Genomic DNA, 22,580 nt, shown 5'->3' with positions numbered 1-22,580 from the left:
TGTGATAGCTTGGTACATTATCTACCAGGCAGTTGAGTTGGCATCTTTATAGGCAGAAATAGGTTGTAAAGGTGGCTGAAAATTCTCCAGGTGGGAGAGCTGGCAGGACTTTGGGTTGTAATTCAACTGTTGTCTCTCAAGACAACTTCCTGGTGGGTGAGAGGTTATAGTTGCGTTTCTAAAGAGCTAAGTAGGAAGCAGGGGAAAGGAAGAAAGAGAAAATAAGAGAGAGAGAAAAAAATTAAACTATGTCTTAGAAAAATGGGGTTTCTCAGTTACACTCCTCTCATAATGTCCCATCTTTTATCGTTTAGTCTTAGTAGCCTCAATGACCCTATGAAAATGTCTATCATAGCACCTATGACACTATTATACCTAATTCATTGTGTCTGTTTTCCTCCATTAGGCTAGACTGTCACTGAGGACAAAGACTTGGTCTAATTTGTCTCTGTAATCTAGTCAGTTAGTTGCATAGTTGAGTATACACATAATATATCCTCAATGACTGTTGAAAAAATGCATGAATAAATGAATATGTATGATCAGCAAACCTTACCACAACCTGGGATCCGTTCTTAAAGTACATAAATACTTATATACCCCAAGTGACCATGGGGTCAAATTTTTATCTGTACTAAATTAGAATCAAACTAGAATCATAGAACTGTAAGGGAACAAAACTTTACTCCTACTCCCTGGGGTTTTTCAGCTGGGTCTAAGAATTAAGTTGACATAAGACAGGTGAACAGAAGAAAAGCATACAAACTTGTTTAATACAAATGTTATGTAGCACAGGAGTCTTCATAAGGAAATGAGCACCCAAAGTCACAGTTAGAGTTAAACACTTATATTCTGAATTTAACAAAAAAAATTAAAAACTTATGAAAATGTGACAAAGTTAAAAGGCTTGATCTAGGGTAGTTGATGGGGTAGAGAAGAAACTAGGAAGATAAGAGTTAGTTTAACAAGGTTTGATTTACAGATTTCCCTCCCTATATTTTGCTTGAACTTCCCTTCCCCAATGATAAGAATAATGTTTCCTTCTGGTATAGGGAAGACACCTTTCACACGGGAATTTCATCATCTACTTTCAAGAGATAGAAAGAAAGAGTGATCTTGCACCTGCTGTTTTTCAAGTACCTTATTTCAAAATAGTCAATATGCCAGAGGAGCATATTTTGAGGCAGCATGTTTTTAACTCCTTTATTTCTCCCATCTGAAACTTCCCTAGAAGTTTCATACATTAAAAGCTGAGCAGGTGGCGGTGGAGAGAAAAATTGGGTTAGTAGCTGAGTGGCAAGAGATGTGCAAAGGGAGAGAAGAACATAGATTACAAATATGAATCATCAGAAAAGAACAAATCTAAGCACATTTCATCATATCCCATTAAGCCAGTCTCCCATCCCTAGAAATAGGTCAGTCCATTAAAATCGTGAGCCTCATTTATCTGATGGAGAGGATTAATATTTATCTCGCCCTTTACATGGCGCCAATTAGACACTATTTGTCCTAAGCTCTTTACATAGAAGCAGCTTTCTTCACCAATGATCAAGCAAGCGCCTCCTTCTTTGACTATTAGTGAATCTAGTCCATGACAATTTTGGAGTGAAATAGCATGATGACAGCTCACTGTAGCCTTGAACTCCTGGGCTCTAGCAAAAATTTAACTTCTGATTGGAGTGCTTCCAATGTTTAAATAGTAATACTGAACTCTTGTCCATTACTATGGAAAGACTTGGAACTGCCTTTTCCAAAAAGTAAGTTCCAAAGCCCAGGAACAAGATCTCAATAGTGAAGAGAACTTGTAACTGTGACACACAAATGGGTTTTCCATAATGTCACTTCTGGTACATTTGTGTGGCACTACTTTGTGAACAATTGAGCCCACACTTGTAATCTGACTGGCATTTAAAGGGGAGTATCTGGTGATGGGAGGTATCAGGTATTCAAGTCTGCATCATCCTAACCATATAGATGGGAACACCATATATACTTTGTTGCCACATAAGATAAAAAGACCAGTGTTGTTCATGGATGAGGTCAGAGTGGAATTGTGACCCACCAGTCTGGGGTTTGTTATGTTCTGACACATGTCATGTTGGTATCTGCACATTCCCATCTTCCTATGTCCCTGTCAGTCTGTAGGAGCAGAACTGCTGCAAAGTATCTGATATAAGAGTCCTAGAGTTTGGCTTTGGCAGCGATAAGGTATGGTTTTGTCATCTGACCAAGTTAATCTACATTTTTGGTCTATCCATATGTAACCTTTGGTTTTTGGAAGCCCAGTTAGAGGAATAGCTGAACTACCCCGGGTTGCACAGGGCTGGCTTGTAGGCCAGCTATGACATCCGGTGATTTGGCAAGTGCTTGTATCACAAGAGTCAGTGCCAGGACCATCTATGACCTTCATGAGAGGTTGAAAATGCCGCCTATAGAACAAACCACAGGATTTGGTTCCAACATATCCTTGGTATATCACCCAGGAAGGGCCCAGCACCATGATTATTTTCCATACAAAGGGAAAAATTTCCTTTAATGACTTTACTTGAACAAAGGAGAGCCTTTGAGCTTTCGTAGAGATTTTTCTATATCAAATTAACTCACCAAAAGATGTAGAAAGGTATTATTTTCTTTTTTCTTTTTTTCTTTGAGACAAAGTCTTACTCTGTCACCTAGGCTGGAGTGCAGTGGCATAATCACAGCTCATGACAGCCTCAACCTCCTGGGCTCAAGCAATTCCCCCACCTCAGCCTCCCAAGTAGCTGGGACTACAGGCACACAACAACACACCCAGCTAACTTTTTGCATTTTTTTGTAGAGATGGGGTCTCACCATGTTGCCCAGGCTGGTCTTGAACTCTACTCGCTTAAACCTCCCAAAGTGCTGGGATTACAGGTGTGAGCCACTGTGCCCAGTGATATTATTTTGTTGGTCATTGATACCATACCCTGTCACACATCCATTTTCCAAGTTGGTCCACCAGGTACTTGCATTGGCAGAAATGAAAATTAGTTTAGGTTCTTTTGCATAATCTGGATGGCACTGACATAACCAGCAATCAGATTAATTAATGTGGCCAAGTTTGGAAAACTGGTTTCAGGGGAGTTAGGTCCACAATTAACCTGTTGAGAAAACTGTCAGGGCTAATAAAAGAGAGACACAGTTTCAAAAAAAAGGTCATAGTGGAGGATCAGAGGGCCAATCGAAGAGACTGGAACAATGATCTCCACAGTCAGCCCTTAAATAAAAGGCCAATAAGTCAACACGACGGAGGGATTGGTGAACAGGTCTGTTCATAGGTAGTCTGTGATGAAGGAAGCGGGTTTGTTTGTTGTTTTCTGATCTCTTGTTGTTTTTATATTTATTGAATTTGAGAGGCTGAAGAGAGGAAGAAAATATTAATAGGTGCAAGCAAAGTTTCTTGATCTGTGATCTTGGGAAAAACTGTCTACTTCATGATATTGTTTGCTTCCTGGGCCTGGTTCTCAACTCTGGAAATCCTTACTTAAAGGTCACCTGTAGGGATGGTCTTCCAGTTGCCCTGGGACTGGTCTTCAGGGTCTGGTTTGGCATGACTTGCATGAATCCTGGAGGATTCTTCTTTCATTTTGATAGCAGAGTAGGGGGTTAGTGGTACTTTGCAAGGGCATTTCCAATTAGGTGACAGCGCATGTTTTCTTCTGAAAACCTTGACGCACTCTGATTTCCCAATCAAAAGGTTTATAGTAAGGCTTGTTAGTCAGCAGAAGCCATCCCCCTTTTACCTGCTGATGATATGCTCTAAATATAATAGGGTCTGTGTATAGCTAGTCATAGCATCAAATTGTTCACTGAAGTCCCTGTAATGTTCATTCAATCCAGAAATGGAAGGTTTAGAGCTGCCAGTAGGCATGGGGCAACCAAACACTATTCCAAAAGAGGTTAATCCATGTCTTCTATTTGGAGTATTCTAGATTTTTATAAAGGGTAATGCTTTTTGTTTGTTTGTTTGTTTATTTTATGGAGTCTCGCCCTGTCTGGAATGCAGTGATGCGATCTCAGCTCAATGCAACCTCCACCTGCCGGGTTCAAGCAATTCTCCTGCCTCAGCCTCCCAAGAAGCTGGGATTTCAGGCGCCCACCACCTCGCCCGGCTAGTTTTGTATTTTTAGTAGAGATGGGGTTTTGCCATGCTGGCCAGGCTGCTCTCAAACTCCTGACCTCAAGTGATCCGCCCACCTTGGCCTCCCAAAGTGATGGGATTACAGAGTTGAGCCACTGCACCTTGCCCATTTTTTTTTTATAAGGTATAATGCTTTCAGCCAATTAAGTCCAATTTCTTGACGGACTTGTCCGAAAGTTACTTTTGTGTTTCAGTGTTTACATTCCACTTGCTTTGAGGATTGGGAATGATATAGGGTATTAAATTACAATGAATACCCTAGAATTTTTACAAACAACTGTTTTATTTCTGCTGTAAAATAAGTGCCAGTGGTCTGATTCAATCTATAATGGAATGTCCAAATGAAGAATGATCTGTTATTTATTATTTATTAATTGATTAATGTATTTTTGAGGCAGAGTCTTGCTCTGTCTCCCAGGCTGGAATGCAATGGCACGATCTCAGCTCACTGCAACCTCCATCTCCCAGGTTCAAGTCTCCTGCCTCACCCTCCGTAGTAGCTGGGACTACAGGCGTGCACCATCACATCAGGCTAATTTTTGTATTTTTTTGTAGAGATAGGGTTCTGCCATGTTGGCCAGGCTGGTATCGAACTCCTGATCCCAGATGATCCACCTGCCTCAGCCTCCCAAAGTGCTGGGATTACAGGCATGAGCCACTGTGCTGACCTGTTATTAATTTCTTTACCACTGTCATGGTGTCAGCACATCTAGTCAGATAGCATTCAATCCATCCACTAAACATACAGACAACAACCAAACCGTAACAAGAGCCTGAAGCCTAATGTCTTAGAGGACTTGCTGAGGCCTGTTGGTCTCCTCCAAAAATTTGATGGGATTTATTAGGAGTGCACTGAGAATAATTTAGTTAGAAATTTTGTAAATACCAAGGCAAAACCAATTATCTTTTCATTCCTTCACTATCCTCTGTCTGTACATATGTCTCATCTGAAGGAAGATGAGTGCTTCAAGCCAAAAAGTCAAAAAGAAGGGGGCCACAGGAATTCCACTGGCCACAGGTATAATACACCTGATAATTTTATCTGACATTCGTTTGTATTCATTTGTGGGTTTTTGTTGTTGTTTTTGCATTGTGGGGCATTCTCTGGTAATCAATAACACCAGTAAGCAATAAAGGCAGGTTAATAAAGGGTAGAAAAGAATAGGAAGGTTCTTTGGGGCTGCATTCTTAGTAGCCTTCTCCACCCTCTCAGTTCCCTAGAGATATAGTATCAGTCTCCTTAGGATGAGCTGAACAATAAACAATAGCAATTTGAATAGGGAGGTGAATAGCGTGTAATAGAGCAGCAATTATATGCTCATTGGCAATAGGATTATCAGCAGAAATTAAGAATCTGCTGGATTTCCAGATTGTCAATAGTGTGGCAGACGCCCAAGGCATATCCGGAGTCAGGGTAAATAGTGGCAATTTTTCCTTTGCCATTATGCCAGCTCTAGCAAGATCTATACATTCAGCAGCTTGGGCTAACTTTACAGTGGACAAAGAGGATGCCTCAAATGTTTCACAAGGGAAAACTATGGCTTAACAGTTATGTTTCCTGGAAATGTCATCCACGGAAGCCATTACAAAACAGAAATAAGTCTGGATTGCCTAAGGAGTATCTAGGAGGTCTTCTTGTGGTTTTGAGACCTTTTCTATCATTGCAAGGCAATCATATGGAATGGCGTGAAGATCTCCATCATCAGGGAGGGGCAGTAGAGCAGCCGGGTTTAAAGTATTACAACAATGCAACATGATAGAGGAGCTGGTGGACAGGGCCTGTTCATAGGTGGCCTGCCACCTGGAGAAAGGTGTTGTATCTTATGAACTTGTAAGAGAACAGACAGCATGGGAAACATATTGATGAATGAAGCAGTGTAATATCAGAATATACTGGCTTTGTCAATTATTAGGGTGGTAGCTGTGGCTACTGCCCATCGTCATGGGGGTCCAATTGACATGAGAAGTATACCACAGGGTGTTATCAGAGAGGCAAAAAAATTGTTCCGAATATCTGCAGCAATCCCATTATTTCATGGTAAGATGGGCAAAAAGGTATGTCAAAATCAGATTAGCTGAGAGCAGGGGATGTGGACATTAGTTTTAAGGCTCCAGAGGATATTTATGGCTCTACAGTCCAAGAAAATGGGCTCAGAAGTAGTGTCCGGGAGGAGGGTATATAGGAGCTTAGCAAGGGCAGCAAAATTAGGAATATATTGGTGGCAATAACCAGCTGCCCCTAGACATTTATTAGATGTTTTTTTGGGAGGGGAATGCACAAAATTGACTCTAGGCGTTTTGGGGTAAGCTTTTGAGTGCTCTGAGATATGACAACCTAGCAATTCAATCCTACATAAGTAACAGTTATTTGCCCCCACTGAAGTTTAGATCGGAAGGCTTTATAGCCTCTGTTGAGCTAGTGCCTTTAGGAGAATGAGGGAGTGTAGAAGAGCAGGCTGCTTAGTTCAGTAACAAACTAAAGGATCATATCAGAATAATGAACAAGAGTGGAGCCTTGGGTAAAGGCCACAGAGACTAAGCTGGCTTTAAGGACTCGGGAAAACATTGAAAAGGACTCACAGTATCCCTGAGGTATATGAGTTCATGTTAATTTTCTCCCTCTAAATGTAAATGTAAAGAGAAATTTTGAGTCAGGGCGCATGGAATTGAAAAGAAAATTGAGCAGATGTCAATCACTGTAAATCAGGCTGTATCAGCAGAAATTGAAGTAGAAATGTCAGCTGGATTAGGGACTAAGGGGTGCTGAAAAATCACAAAGGAGTTTCTGGGCTCTTAGATCTTTTACAAGTCAATAGATTTTATTCCTGTCTGAATGAAATGTTCCTTCTTTCTTTACTGGCAAGATTAAGGTATTACAGAGTAAGGAAGGAAATAAAGACAAGAACACCCTCTGCAAAAGACAGTCTATTATAAGTTTGTTGACCTAAAAGGAAGAAGCTGAGGCTAAATTAAAGAGTTTATCTGTGCCAAGGCTGAGGATTGTAGCCTGATTCCAGGTTGCCTTGGTAAGCCTTCAGGAGAACAAAGGAAAGGTTCAAGTGTTTAAAGAAAAAGGACAAATCAGGAGAGGGAGTGATTACAAAATATGTTCATCAAGAATTCTCACTGATTTACAGAAATACATTGGTTAGTGATTGGCTATATACATTGTTGAACTATAGGGTATATGACATCTTCTGGCTACATGGTTTCAGTTAGTCTATAGCTCATATAGCACATATAGCTTCAAGAGGTAATTCTTTAGCTCAAGGGCGAATGAAACCTGACTGCTGTTTATATAGTATAAATACCTCTCTGGACCTGATAATTTAAAGAGGTTTGCATTCCTTAGACAAAAAGGTTTTTTTTCTTTCTTTCTTTCTTTCTCAGGTTTAATTTCTTGCTCTGCATTTTGCGAGAGGGCATACTGAGCTACTAACAGGAAAGGTTTATTCTTTTCCAGGCAATACCTACAGGCTCTACGTGCAGTAGCAGTTCAACCTCATTGGCATGTGAGGCTGGGAGATGAGTTGAGACATCTTTTAAGGTTGCTTCCTCTTCAGAGAATTTAAAATCAAGATGAATTTCCATTAGGGAAAGGAGGAAGTCTAAGGCCAGGGAAATAAAAATGCCTCTCTCTTTACATTGCATAACACATCTCCACATAAAAAGTTTGCTGGTGAGGACTCAGAAACTAGAAAAGCTTGACTGAAAATGCTCCCACAGGGTTGACAAGCATTGCATATCGGTTTCTAGACAGAAATATAATTATAATTCAGCATTAATCAGGCTGCACTTTGGCCCACTTCCTTGTTGCTGAAAGGCACATAGCACTAGAATCTGAGCATCTGCAGATGTAAACACATTGTCCACATTGTTCGTCTGGATTAGGGTCGTAAGACTGTTTAAAAATTGATTTGCATCCCCATTATTCCTACAAACAGGATCTCTGATATAAGAATCATACGTTTTGTTACATTCCCTGAATTCCAGCAACCAGTTTAAAGACCAGCATAAAGGAATGGGATCAGCATGAAAACACAACTTCTTCACCTCCTGTGTCATTAGTTCACCCTGTACTCTTCAACCAATCAACAATCTCCACGCTTTGGCCTACTCCAAAATCCTTAAAAACCCTAACCCCAAATTCCTCAGGGAGGTGGATTTGAGGTTTCCTCTCATCTCCTCGTTTGGTAGCCCTACAATTAAACCTCCTTCTCTGCTGCCCCCAATATGTGTCTTCGCATATTGATTTGCTGTGTACATTGGGCAATGAATCTATTAGAGTTACATGATGGGTGTTAAGAAGGCCTAAGGGTATTGCGGTGGCCTGATACATGGGCAATGAAATACATTGGCCAGAAACTCCAATAGCTTGAATAGAAGCAGAGGTGACAGGGAGAGATAGATCCTCTGAGCAGATGGTAGGGACAGTTGCACCCGTGGCAATTAAGTTTTACAGTTCCCAGCTGGCCCTGTGGCCCATGTCTGTAGTCTGCGGCTGAGGCAAGAGGATTACTTGAGCCCAGGAGTCCAGTCTGAGCAACATAGCTAAAGTTTATCTGTTATTAAAAAAAAAGAAAGAGAATGTCAGTTCCCAATCCTCTACTATAAGTTTAATAGTGGGATCTAGGGTGTGACTGAAAACTAGCTGACCCCATCAGTCGATGGGGTATTGTCCCACAGAAGAGAGAAAGCTGACCTTGTGAAGGTGCTGGGGTCTAGGGAGACGGTTATTTAAGCTTTCCTTTCTCATAAGTCTAGGACAGTTGTTTTTCCAGTGCCCTTGTTTTTTTACAATATCTGCAAACATCTGAACACAAAGCTCTGTGGTTGGGGAGAAAGGTGAGTGGGTTTTGAGTTTTCCCTGGAGTTATGATTTTGTTTTTGTAAAGAATCAATTTGCAAAGCAATTACTATTGACTTTAATCCCTTTTTCCTCTTATTTTCCTGCAAGTTCTTTTTAAAGAATTGCATTGCTCCTTCTATAATAACGTCCAGAGAATGACCTGTCCACACAATGACACTATTTTGGATTTGGCTCTTTATATCGGGGTGATTTCTAACCAAGGCAGAATTTTAACATTTTTTATGTCTTAAGACTTCAGGATTTAATGCAGTGAACCTTCCAAAAGTTTGTATAAATCATTCCATACAGGCCTTAAGATGTTCCCCTTTCTTCTGAGTACATAATTCAACCCTAGACCACTTCACCTTAGAGGAAAAGGCCTCAATTATTGTCTCTATCAGGCCCCATAACTCAGCCATTTCCTGGTCAATTGTAGGAGGATCTGGGAGAAGTTCTGGCCACTTGTTCCCTCTAGAGGTAAGACATTCATCTGGGGGCTTTCTGGAATGTGTGATAACCACAGTATAATCATGGGTGGAAAGAATACCCCTTAGTAGCCAGTGGAGGTTCCTATGAATGGGGTTATAAATGGCCACTAATCTTTCTAACTCCTCTCTAAATTTGACAGGCTCTTTCAAAAGTGGAGGCAAAAGGGCTTTGTAATTTAGAAGATCTGTCTCTGTCCAAGGGACATGAATTCTTTGCAGTAGGGATCCAGGATATATTCGCAGGAGGCATTGTATAGGAAGGTCTGTGGCTGAGGAGTCTGATTACAGAACACCAGGAAGTAGGAGGAGTTGTAAGGTACAACAAAGCAAGACTAGCTGCACGTACCAGGGCCTGTGCCAGGTTTGTTTTCTGGCTGTCAGCATTGACACAAGTGACCTGTATACTCTGAGCCTAGAGATCAGGCTGGAGTGCTCTCTGAAAATTTTGCAAGGAAAGGAAAGATAAAGCAGGCAGTTGATGTTTAAAGGATTTTCTAGGGAAGTTGGAGTTTTAGAACTTACATAAAAATGTGTTGAGGAGGTGGGACTGGATTTTGAGGAGGAGAGTTTAAGCCAGTGGCCCAGAGATCAAAAGATCTTCTGGAGGATCAGGGACCAGAAGTTAGCGATAAAGGGGTATATAGGAACTGAAATTGTCTCCTTGTAAGTTTCACCCATTGTTCTTGGAATACATGTTTGCCTTCTTCACATGAGAGATTCCATATTTTTCAGAGAAAAAGATCTCATACCTCTCCCACCTTGAACCACTTTTCCAAGCTCCATTCCTCCAATTCTTCCTAATATGTTCCTAGACCTTTCATCATCTCCTTACATGCTCTGCTCTCAACATCCTTCTGATATTGAACAAAATATTCAAGAAGAGCTGTGAAACAGATGAGTACAACATCATTGAAACTGATACCCTTAGGCCTACTCCAACAGTTTAAACATTTCAGAGCTCAGGGAATCCCTAAAGATGATCTAGTCTGGGCCCTTTATTTCACAAATGAAGAAACTGAAGTTAATTACTCATCAGAACAAGACACAAGACTGGCTCCTGGTCCACTAGATAGTCAGGAGTGGACCTAACCCTAGAATTTCAAGTTAATTATCTTATTCTATTTGAATTCTTATTCTCTTTTTTTTTTTTTTTTTTGAGACAAAGTCTCTTACTGTCATCCGGGCTGGTATGCTGTGGGGTGATCTCAGCTCGCTGTAGCCTCCACCTCCCGGGTTCAAGCGATTCTCCTGCCTCAGCCTCCCAAGTGGCTGGGACTACAGGCACACGCCAACATGCCTGGCTAATTTTTGTATTTTTAGTAGAGACGGGGTTTCACTATGTTGGCCAGGCTGGTCTTGAACTCCTGACCTCGTGATCTGCCCACCTCAGCCTCCCAAAGTGCTGGGATTACAGGTGTGAGCCACTGTGCCCAGCCTGAATTCTTATTCTGATGCAACACGGAAAACCCCCTGTTAGATTTGCAAGCTCTAGCTCCCTGCCAAAGACTAGTCTCTCTAAAGAGATGACAAAATTATTTTCGAAAGAGGGCCAAGTGTCCTATTTGAGAGGAATAATTTATAGTCATTTTATCTGTTTCTCATGAATTATCAGCTTCTTGGTAGCCTTTTAAAGAAAGGGTTAATAAAATAGTTTACAACTTGTTAAAAGAGCTGTAGAAAATTATATTAAGTTCTTATATAAACTGTATGATACTTAAATTTTTTAGGTCAAACATAAACTGGATCTCAGTAAAAATTATAAGACAGAGGGAATTCAGCTTAAACCATAAGTGGTCCATGTCACACTTCTTTTATCTCCTATATAGAGAAAAATAAACTTAAAACTAATTTTTCAGAACAAGAAAGGATAACCCATTCGCATATCTATTTATCACTTCCTTTCACTGTGTTCCCTTTTTTCAGGAAAAAGTAAACCAAATCAAGTAGAAAATGTCAAATTTTTAGTCAAAAGGGTGAGCAGTTACATTCCTTTTAAAGAATTCTATCTTAATATTGATGAGAGAATAGTTAAAAAAGGATGATAAGGCCTACTTTGCATGTAATATGTATAATGTATAGTAAGACAATTTGTAAATAATCTAGTGGAAAACTGGTTTTTCTAATCCATTTCCCTAAAATAAATATGCCTACTTATAATTGAGAATTTCCTGGAAAATGAACAATAAACACATAAAATTTTTACTTTTATGTGTACTACATAATTTGACTGTCAACAATTTGCACAAATTATTTTTGGGAGAATCTTCCTATATGCCCTTCCCCCTGAAAGACTGGTAATTTAAAATAGGAAAATGCACAATTCTACAATTCTACAGTGTTAGAATTGCATCAGAGAGTAACATAGAGACCACTCTAGATTTTTTTTTTTTTTTTTTGAGACAGAGTCTCACTCTTGTGGCCCAGGCTGGAGTACAGTGGCGTGATCTCGGCTCACTGCAACCTCCACCTCCTGGGTTCAAGCAATTCTCCTGCCTCAGCCTCCTGAGTAGCTGGGATTACAGGCATGCACCACTACAGCCAGCTAATTTTTGTATTTTTAGTAGGAACAGGGTTTCACCACATTGGCCAGGCTAGTCTCGATCTCCTGACCTCAGATGATCCACCCGCTTTGGCCTCCCAGTGTGTTGGGATTACAGGCATGAGCCACTGCACCCGGCCCGCTCTAGATTTTTATCTTGGGAATTGCAGCTACCTCTATTGGGTCAGTTTTCTTATACTGTAATTATCCTCACTTTTGATACTTCCATCTATTTCAGTGGTTTTCAAAGTGTGGTCTGGTAGCATAGACAACACCTGAGGACTGGTTAGAAATGCACATTTTCAAGTCTTACCCTAGAGCTACAGAATCAGAAACTCGGCATGGAGCCCAGCCCTCCGTATCTTCAGAGGTCTTCCAGGATATTCTGATGCATGTCAAAGTTTGAGGATCAATGCTAGTCCTCTACAGCAATCCACCACATTTTGTTCCTTTATCCTTCCAATGTTTTTACCCTTACACAAGAATTATATCACCTCATGGAGGTAAGAAAGGAAAAAGCAGCCCGACAACTGGAAGTTGGCCTAGCACTCACAGTTAGGCTTTGGTGTGGAACATAAACAGTTTCACTGAACATCAACATCAGACCACAGTACTCTGTGATCATGACAAAAACAAGAGCACTCCATCATCATATCTGAACAGAAAAACAAACAAGCCCAAACCACAAAAATAACCGAAATATCCCCCAACCTAGCTAATATGAGAGGATCTTGCCTCTGCCAATTAAAACTTCAGACTCAGTTTATTCCTACCCCCTTCAATAAGATTTGTTAAAATACCCAGTCATAAAATTGCCTCTGCTCCCTTGACAGCAACGAATCCAGGCAAAGCTCCACTTCTCAGTATCACCTAATACAAGCCCAAATCCTAAAATAAGCCTTTCTCACTTGCTTCTACTAAGATGTCCCAGGATGTGCAATCTGCCTTGCTATAAATGTAACCACGTAATGGGCTTGTTATAGTAGGCAACTAGTCAGACATGAGCAGGGCAGCAGAGGACCCCCCCTCCCCAACACCACCAGGAATGTCAGGCAACCACCAGGTGATGGTCAGGTGGTTGTTAACTGTCTCTCTAAAATAATAATTGGTCACAGCCAGTGCCAGGGGAAAGGCAGTTCTCCAATAGGTAGAAAAAATCTGAAACTGGTGATCAGCAACTTTCCAGTAAGATCTTAGGATCTGAGCAAGTGGGTTCAAGCATGTGCACTAAGAGGCAAAATGGTGGAGCTTAACTGCTATAGGACCTTACTCTAGGAACACTCTACTGGTAAGGGAAGAACGACCTAAGTGAGCATGCGCACAATTCCAGTAAACACACTGTGTATGCAGCCCCTCCCAAGCATTGGCAGGGCACTGCGCCTGTGGACAGCACACCCCAAGGGAAGAATCAGGGCAGAAATAATGCAAGGACCTGGAATTATGCCAACATATAAAACCCAAGTCAAAAGGTCAAACCCTGCACTTGATCTTGAAACCACTTTTGCAAAATTGTGACTGAGCCAGTGAAAGAGATCTAACTTAACAGACTCCGTCCTGCTTCTAACCTCCAACCTGTCCTTGTTCATTCCTGAGCATGGACTGAACTAACTTTGAGAGAAACCTAGTTTATGGTTTATAAACAAAGACAGTAACAGCCCTTTCCCAAAGCAGACCTCCTTCTTGCCTGGGGACTAGACTGCCTTTGAAGGACTAACATTAGCCACAGGATTATAAATTATGGTTTAGAAGTCATGCAGCTGGAGGCTACAGCATTCTGACCCTCCCTAAACTGCTCCTAAGATCAGTGCTTGAGATGTTTTGCAGACCCTGCTCTTGATGGATCAGCTGGCACCATCCAGATCCATAAACTGGCTCATCTGATCTCATGGCCCGCACCCAGGAATGGACTCAGTGCAAGAAGACAGCTTCGACTCCCGATTATTTTTCATCTCTAACCAATCAGCACTCCCGGCTCACTGGCTTCCCTCCACCCACCAAGTTATCCTTAAAAACCCTGCTCTCCAAATGCTCAGAGAGACTGATTTGAGTAATAATAAAACTCTGGTCTTGGCTGTGTAAGGTGGCTCATGCCTGTAATCCCAGCACTTTGGGAGGTCGAGGCAGGCAGATCATCTGAGGTCAGGAGTTCGAGACCAGCCTGGCCAAAATGGAGAAACCTCGTCTCTACCAAAAATACAAAATTAGCCAGGTGTGGTAGCGCATGCCTGTAATCACAGCTACTTGGGAGGCTGAGGCAGAAGAATCACTTGAACCTGGGGAGGTATAGGTTGTGATGAGCCAAGATTGTGCCCTTGCATTCCAGCCTGGGCAACACGAAAGAAAGAAAAGAAAGAAAAGAAAAGAAAAGAGAGAGAAGGGGAAGGGGAAAGGGAAAGGGTTAAGGGAAAGGGGGAAGGAAGGAAGGAAGGAAAAAAGAAAAGGAAGGGAGGGAGGAAGGAAGGGAAGGAGGAAAAGAAAGAAAGAGGAAGGAAGGAAGAAAAAAGAAAGAAAGAAAGAAAAAGAAAGAAAGAAAAGAAAAGAAAAGACTGGCTCCTTATCAGAAACAGTTTGAAAAGCACTGTCCTAAACCATGTCCTAACACTGTCCTATTCTCTAATGCTTTTCTTTCCAACACTATTACATTAAGATTCTTTTTTTTTTTAATTTATTTATTTTTATTATACTTTAAGTTGTAGGGTACATGTGCATAACGTGCAGGTTTGTTACATATGTATACTTGTGCCATGTTGCTGTGCTGCACCCATCAACTCGTCATTTACATCAGGTATAACTCCCAATGCAATCCCTTCCCCCCTCCCCCCTACATTAAGATTCTTAAAATTCTGCTTTTAATGTGTAACATTCTCAAGCATCTTTAACATTACAATCTCCTCTGTTTTCTAGTTGAAGATGGGAAAACTAATATATTTTGAGTACATACCACATGCTATAAATTGTGCAAATCTAAACATACTCCAACACCCATGACTTTATTTTATTTTTTAAAATTGTGTTAAATAAATTTAATTGTGTATGTGTATTTAAGGCATACAACATAATGTTGTGGGATACATATAGATAGTAATGTGGTTACTATAGTGAGGCAAATTAACATATCCATCATCTCATGCAATTACCCATTTGCGTGTGTGTATGTGTCCTGAGGAGCTAAAATCTACTCATTTAGCAGAATTCCCAAATAAAGTACAATTTTATTAACTAGACTTCATGTTGTTCATTAGATATCTAGATTTGTTCATCCCACTCATCTGCTACTTTGTAAACTCTAACCTACATGTCTCCATTTCCTCTCTCCTCCCAACCCCTGCCCTTCCCCTGGTAACCACACCCACAATTTCTCTCTCTCTGTATATTTGACTTTTTTTTTTTTTTTTTTTTTTAAGATTCCACATGTAAGTGAGATTTTCACTGGTAGAGGATGTCAGTGCCTGAAGGGTTGAAGGTCAGGAGCAATGACTCATTACAGAATGAAGAGGACTTCCTGAACAATTCGCTTCCAAAAGAAAAGGGAGAAGAAGAAATCCAAGAAGACATCAGCACTTTCACCTTTCATGTCTTCTAGGTTTGATAGGGGTCTGCTATTCCACCCTCAATTCAGGCAAGTCTGTTAGCAGCAGTGAATCTGAATTTGTTTGGGTCTGCAGCAACCTCAATTCTTGCCTCCCCAGAATAAAGAATTTGACTGAGGGGCATGAGGCATAAGGACAGATTGAGGCAAGTTTTAAAGTGGGAGTGAAAGTTTATTAAAAAGTTTTAGAGCAGGAACAAAAGGAAGTAAAGTATACTTGGAAGAGGCCAAGCAGGTGACTTGAGAGATCAAGTGCATGGTTTGACCTTCGACTTGGGGTCTTATACGTTGGCATTCCACGTGCACAGTGACCTGCCAGCACTTGAGAGGGGCCGCTTGGGCATTGCGTTTACTGGAGTTGTATGCATGCTCACTTGAGGCGTTCTTCCCTTACTAGTCAAGTGTTCCTAGAAGGTCCTATACCAGTTAAACTCTGCCATTTTGCTGCTTGGTGAACATACGTGAACCCGCCCGCCCAACTCCATCGGGAAGCTGCTGATCACCAGTTTGAGGAGTTTCTATCTATTGGGAGACTGCCTTTCCCTGGCGCTGGCTGCAACAAATTGTTATTTTACAGAGGCAGTTTAACAACTGCCTGACCATCACCTGATGGTTGCCAGACATTCCTGATGAAGGGGGGCCTCTCCTGCCCTGTTCATGTCTGCCTGGCTACCTACTGTAACAAGCCTTGGCTTCAGGACATTTGGGCTTCTCAAGGAAGAAAACCAGAGTTTGCTTTGGTAAGTGTCTCCATGGTAAAAGCCTACCTCTTTGACCTTTCTGCTTTCACTTGCTTTTTAGCCTCTGAAAAATCCCAACTTCTCATCCATTTATTGAAGTCTTCTTCATTAAATGTCATTTTACATTATACTTTCTCCAGTGTTTTTATGCGTTTTCACTGTGAGCCAAGAAAAATGACTCACTGACTGGTAGTTCTATTTACTGTTTATTTGGAATTTCGCTGTTTTCATTTCAAAAATGCCTTAGTGTGTTAAAGCAAACTAAACATGGCCTGAGAAGGACTCCATAACTCTGCATTTTAGTCCTGGCGCATGAACTGCTACCTAACTTAATAGGTAGGCAAGATTGAAAACCTAACTCAGGAGTATGTGCCTGTAACAATCTCTGAGTCTTGGCCAATCCCAGCAGCCATGTTTCAACTAGTCATTTACTGCTGTGTTCAAACTGTGTTCAAATAAGGCAAATGCTGAGCTGTAACCAATCCAGCTGTTTCTGTACCTCACTTCCAATTTCTGTACATCACATTATATTTTTGTCTATAAATTTGTTCTGACCGCGAGGCACCTCTATGACAGAGGTACTGTCAGAGGTATTTGAACCAGAGCAATTGTATCTTAAATAGGGACTTGATAAAATAACGCTAAGACCTGCTAGCCTACATTCCCAGTAAGTTAAGGCATTCTTAGTCACAGGATGAGACAGGAGGTCAGCACAAGATACAGGTCATACAGACCTTGCTGATAAAACAGTTGCAGCGAAGAAGCCTGCTAAATCCCACCAAAACCAAGATGGTAATGAGAGTGACCTCTGGTCTTCTCACTGCTACACTCCCACCAGCACCATGACACTTTACAAATGCCATGGGCATGTCAGGAAGTTACCCTATGTGGTCTAAAAATGGGGAGGCATGAATAATCCACCCCTTGTTTAACATATAATCAAGAAATAACCATAAAAATGGGCAACCAGCAGCCCTCAGGGCTGCTCTGTCTATGAACTAGCCATGCTCTATTCCTTTACTATCTTTAAATCTCTTTCAATTTAGGCTAGACGTCCAATGCGCTGTCCATTACACCACAGAGCCTGCTTGCTGTTCCTTTACTTTCTTAATAAACTTACTTTCACTTTGCTGTATGATTTTGCCTCGAATTCTTTCTTGTGTGAGATCCAAGAATGCTCTCTGGAGTCTTGATCAGGACCCCTTTCCGGTAACAGTACTATTATTTTCTTTATATTACAGTTGAAGAAATGGAAGTTCCAAGAAGCTGAGGGACTCAGGCTTGTAGATAGAGGAGAGGACAGATTGAAGGTCAGGCTGTCAGGTGGCACAGCAAATGCATAACCAGGAAGATATGCAGCCATGCATCTCTGAGGTCAGCACACACTTGTGTCTCTTGAAGTCATGGGTTTGGGTCTGGGGTGGCTGTTGTTTTTGGCAGCTGGATGGGACACTAAGGACACCTTGTCAACTGAACCCTCCCTATTTTACCTATGAGGAAATAAGTTTGTGATTTGTGCTACACAATTAGAAGTGGCAGAAATGAGATCAGAAGCCTTGCCTTCCAACACTTATCAAGTGTCTATCCACGTACTTAATCCTGAAGTCAGATATTTTATTGGTGTTTTATAAACTATCTGAGCAAACCGATGTGGGAGATACACAGAGTGTATTATTTATATAGAAATCCAGCAAGTTAGGCCGGGCGCGGTGGCTCAAGCCTGTAATCCCAGCACTTTGGGAGGCCGAGGCGGGTGGATCACGAGGTCAGGAGATCGAGACCATCCTGGCTAACATGGTGAAACCCCGTCTCTACTAAAAATACAAAAAACTAGCCGGGCGTGGTGGCGGGCGCCTGTAGTCCCAGCTACTCGGAGGCTGAGGCAGGAGAATGGCGTGAACCTGGGAGGCGGAGCTTGCAGTGAGCCGAGATCGCGCCACTGCATTCCAGCCTGGGTGACACAGTGCGAGACTCCGTCTCAAAAAAAAAAAAAAAAAAAAAAAGAAAAAAGAAATCCAGCAAGTTGAAAATTGTTCTCACCCTAGGTCAGTTTGTTATTGTAACATTTACAATATACAGCAAGCAATAAAACAAGATAACACAAAGCAAAGTAATCTGAATATGAACCCTGAAAGAAGTAACAGATGTCCAGTTAGATTCTATTGTAATGCCACCATTATTAGAGCCACTCCACCTTTCTAGTATGCCAGAGGGCCATGTGAACTAACTGGTTCAGCAAGAAAAAAAAAAAAAAAATTTTTAAGTGTAAGTAAAACTTCCTCCATCTGCTAAGGCATACTGATCTTCTGTAAACAGGTACAATAAAATATAATATAAATAAAAGCCAAGGCTTCCCTGAATGAGAATGTGAACTATCACCTCCCATTCTCAGCTCATCTCACCAGTCTCTTGTGTCTCAGGCACCAGCAAGCCACCTGTTGGTCCTTCCCAACAAGGCTATGCAGGAGGACAGGTCTCTGCATAACCTTGATCCACCCAGATTTCTTGCACTGAGAATATGACATCCTGAGATAAGGAGAAAGGCCCGGAACCACCAGGCTATATTCTGTGACACTTGCACTCAGCAAGTCCCATGTCTCCCAGGATATAAAAGCCCAGGGTGGTGTGCTTTCGGTTTCCTTAGCTGTAGTGTGACATGGGATCTGTGCAGATGAGACTCCACCCACCCTGGGCGGCTTTCCTGAGGTCTGGAGGACCAGCTTGTCATGGATCCTAGGCTTTAGTTTATCCTTGCTGCTTATCTGTGAGTATTACATCTGTTTGCCTAACTTGGTATGTATGAGTGCTCTGTCTCACCAGACTCATACAAGTGGTAAAGAACCTTTGCAGGCTAACCCTTTTAACAAGAGTGAAGATCAGGCCTTGAAACAGATTTAAATCCAGACACACTACCTCTGAGACTGGGGTACTCACATGTTCTAGCCAAGTACCTAAGCACTCCACTTATCCCACCTGTAATAAACTTGAGGTTACACAAGGAAGGAAACCTGCCACGTTCACCTTTGTCTCCTTACCATCTACCACAGCCCTAATGCATACTGGGAGGGCAGTACCTATCTTCAGAATGCTGTCACATTAGATAATAAAGGACTCAATGAGTTAATGGGTGTCACAGTGACTAAAAATCAGGGATAGAATGGTTCACATGTAGTGTATTCCTTCTGTGGTCACAGACAATGTCTGTGTGGAAACATTAGAAGATTTCAGTTCAACTCAAACCCCAGATAAACCACTAGTGAGATATGGCCGATAAAAATGGCACAGCCTTAAGACTGACTTAACAGGAGTATGGTGCTCAGAAGAAAGGTTAATAGGGGAGTCTTCACTCCTGTGTCACTTCCCAGGCATTCTAAATGCTGTGCTCAATCTAATGGGAGCTGGTCCTTCTTTTGTCCTTTCTCTTCACATTTTTATCTTCCACTTCGAAGAAGGCTTCCCATCCCTTCTTTTATCTCTATCTACCATCCTTCTTGGAGTTCTTTCTGGTTCCACAATATCAGTCCCCACACTCTCGACTTATATGTTTCCCCTGGAATCCCTATTATGATGCTATAGCATTTAACTTTTTGCTTAATATTTTAGCTATTTATACACACATCTTCTTTAACACTGCAAAGCACTGCTCAAAAGAAAGCAATTGTCATTATCTTTTGTTAGATTTGCTCCATGTATGTTTTATATCTATTACTTCTCTTTGCCATCAGTAGATTGTAACCTCTACATTTCTTTGTAAATTACATGTTGCCCCTAGCTAGTTGTTCTGAACAAAGAACAAATGTTGCTAATCTGGTGATCTACAAGCCATAAAAAGAGGAAGCTGACATGCTAGGAAGGAACAAGAACACACACTCCAAGACAGGAGTGAGGTTTTGAAACATCCCTTAGTATATAACTACATACATGTATGTTCTGGTTACATTATTTTCATGTCCACAGTTCAGTAAGCAACTCAGGATATAAACAATTCCCAGGAGAGGAAATAAAAATGGCTAATAAACATAGGCAAAGATGTTCCATCTCAGTGATTAAGAAGGGAAATTCAAATTAAACAAAATGAGACACCATCATTTGCCCATCACATTGCTAAAAACAGTGTCATTACATTTATATTAGCAAAAATCAGAAATAACTGAAATATCTGTCAAAAGTGAGGTGCTAAAATAAATTACATCCATGCTCTGAATACTATGTAGCCATCACAATGAAGCATATACATTTGTGTATACATATGGAAAAATGATTATGACATACTGTCAAATTTTTTAAAAGCAAGTTGCAAAGCACGTATTTTTGGGAAAAACCCATATGTTCTATGTTTCTATGTTCATATAAATACATATTCTAGTATCTATGTAATTGTAGGTGCAAAACCTAAAACTAAAACAAAGACACAAACGGAAACAAAGGTATGGAAAGAAAAACACTCAAGTGCTAACTGTGGTTACCCCTAGGGAAGTAAAACAGGAAGGATTTTTTCTTTTTATTTTGGGTACTTCTGTGCATTAAGTTTTGTTTAACACTAAAGTAATACTTTTGACTTTCTTTGAAATGAAAAATAAAACCAATAAAATGTGTGGTCATAAAAGTAGTTATAAAATGTTTTAACTATTCTAGAAAACAGTGACCCAACTTCAAGAACTGCATGCATGAATAGTCTAAGTCTTCTTTATAACTCTATGCTTGCAAAATTATATACACATATTTGTGTCAGTTACAGAAATCTGAAGCCCTATGTGGTAGCCTAGAAGAGTTGTTTCCATATTGTAGATGAGGCAAGAAAGAAACTAAAAGAAAACAAAATATTTAATACTTTATATAAACTGACAACCCAGGGACAGGGCCCTCAGAAACAATTTACCTGATTATTGTTTTATGTTAGGGATCAGAAATTCAAATGCAAGTATCAGAAATTACAAAGCCAGCTGGGAATAAAATAATACAGACAGTACAGAGAGTTCAAATACTGCCTAAAGGGAGCAGCCATTTCATAACTCCTGTTGAGAAGATGGGTCTGGTATTACCAGATCATTCAATGTTTCCAGAGAAACCAGGAATCAGAATTTTTATATCGATACTCTCGTGTTTTAAATTTTAGCAACTGATTTTTTTAAATCCTAAATACTGTGTTGATAAACACTGTGAAAGCCAAACAAAACTTACCTCCTGGCTGGATTTGGCCTGCAGCCTCCTGTTTGCCATTTTTGGGCTTTCCCATCTTTGAAGCGTTCTAGTGGACAAATTCTAACACAACAGTCCCCAATCTTTTTGGCACCAGGGACCAGTTTTGTGGAAGACAATTTTTCCACGAAGAGGTGGGGCATGGTTTCAGGATGAAATGTTCCACCTCGAATCAGGCATTAGATGCTCATAAGGAGTGCACAACCTAGATCCCTCATTTGAGCAGTTCACAATAGGGTTCGTGCTCCTAGGAGAATCTAGTGCTGCAGCTGATATGACAGGAGGCGGAGCTCAGGTGGTACTGACTCACCCACTGCCATCTCCTGCTGTGCCGCAGGAGATGGAGATATATATATATATGAGTTAAAAGATATTTCAGAAATATCTTGTTAAGTATCTCATTTTTTATTGTAGTGAAATATGTAACATAAAATTTGCTGTATTAACCAATTTTAAGTACACGATTTAGTGGTATTAATTACAGATGCAATGTGCAACCACCACTAGCTATTTCCAAAAATTTTTCATCACCCTCAACAGAAGCTCTGTACCCATTAAACAATAACTTTAATTATTGCCTCCCCCAGTCCCAGACAACTTCTAATCTACTTTGTTTCTGTGACTTTGCTTATTCTAGGCACCTAACATAAATAGAATGATTCAATATATTTCCTTTTGTGTCTGGCTTATTTCACTTAGCATAGTGTCTTCGAGGTTCATCCATGTTGTAGCATGTATCAGAACACCAGTTTTTCATGGCTCATTAATATTCCATTATACGTGAATACCACAATACCACATTTTCTTTTTTTGTTTGTTTTTTGTTTCTGAGACAGTCTTGCTCTGTTGCCCAGGCTGGAGTGCAGTGGCGGGATCTTGGCTCACTGCAAGCTCCACATCCTGGGTTCACACCATTCTCCTGCCTCAGCTTCCCAACTAGCTGGGACTACAGGTGCCCACCACCACATCTAGCTAATTTTTTGTATTTTTAGTAGAGACAGGGTTTCACTGTGT

General features: G+C 40.9%; 1 long non-coding RNA gene across 1 annotated transcript in view; it reads right to left on the bottom strand.

The window, feature by feature from the left end:
- The window catches only part of LOC114672385 (uncharacterized), a 30,544-nt gene extending 11,686 nt beyond the window's left edge, over window positions 1–18,858 (bottom strand). Inside the window, exon 1 of the long non-coding RNA XR_003722734.2 lies at window positions 18,747–18,858. This is a non-coding gene — a long non-coding RNA (uncharacterized LOC114672385). The remainder of the gene's footprint in view (window positions 1–18,746) is intronic.
- Window positions 18,859–22,580: the final 3,722 nt, after the last annotated feature.

This window comes from Macaca mulatta, chromosome 14 (genome assembly GCF_049350105.2).
Source record: "Macaca mulatta isolate MMU2019108-1 chromosome 14, T2T-MMU8v2.0, whole genome shotgun sequence".
Classification (NCBI taxonomy): Eukaryota; Metazoa; Chordata; class Mammalia; order Primates; family Cercopithecidae; genus Macaca; species Macaca mulatta.
Note: the sequence above shows the minus strand (reverse complement) of the source record. Positions and strands in the feature narration are given on the sequence as shown.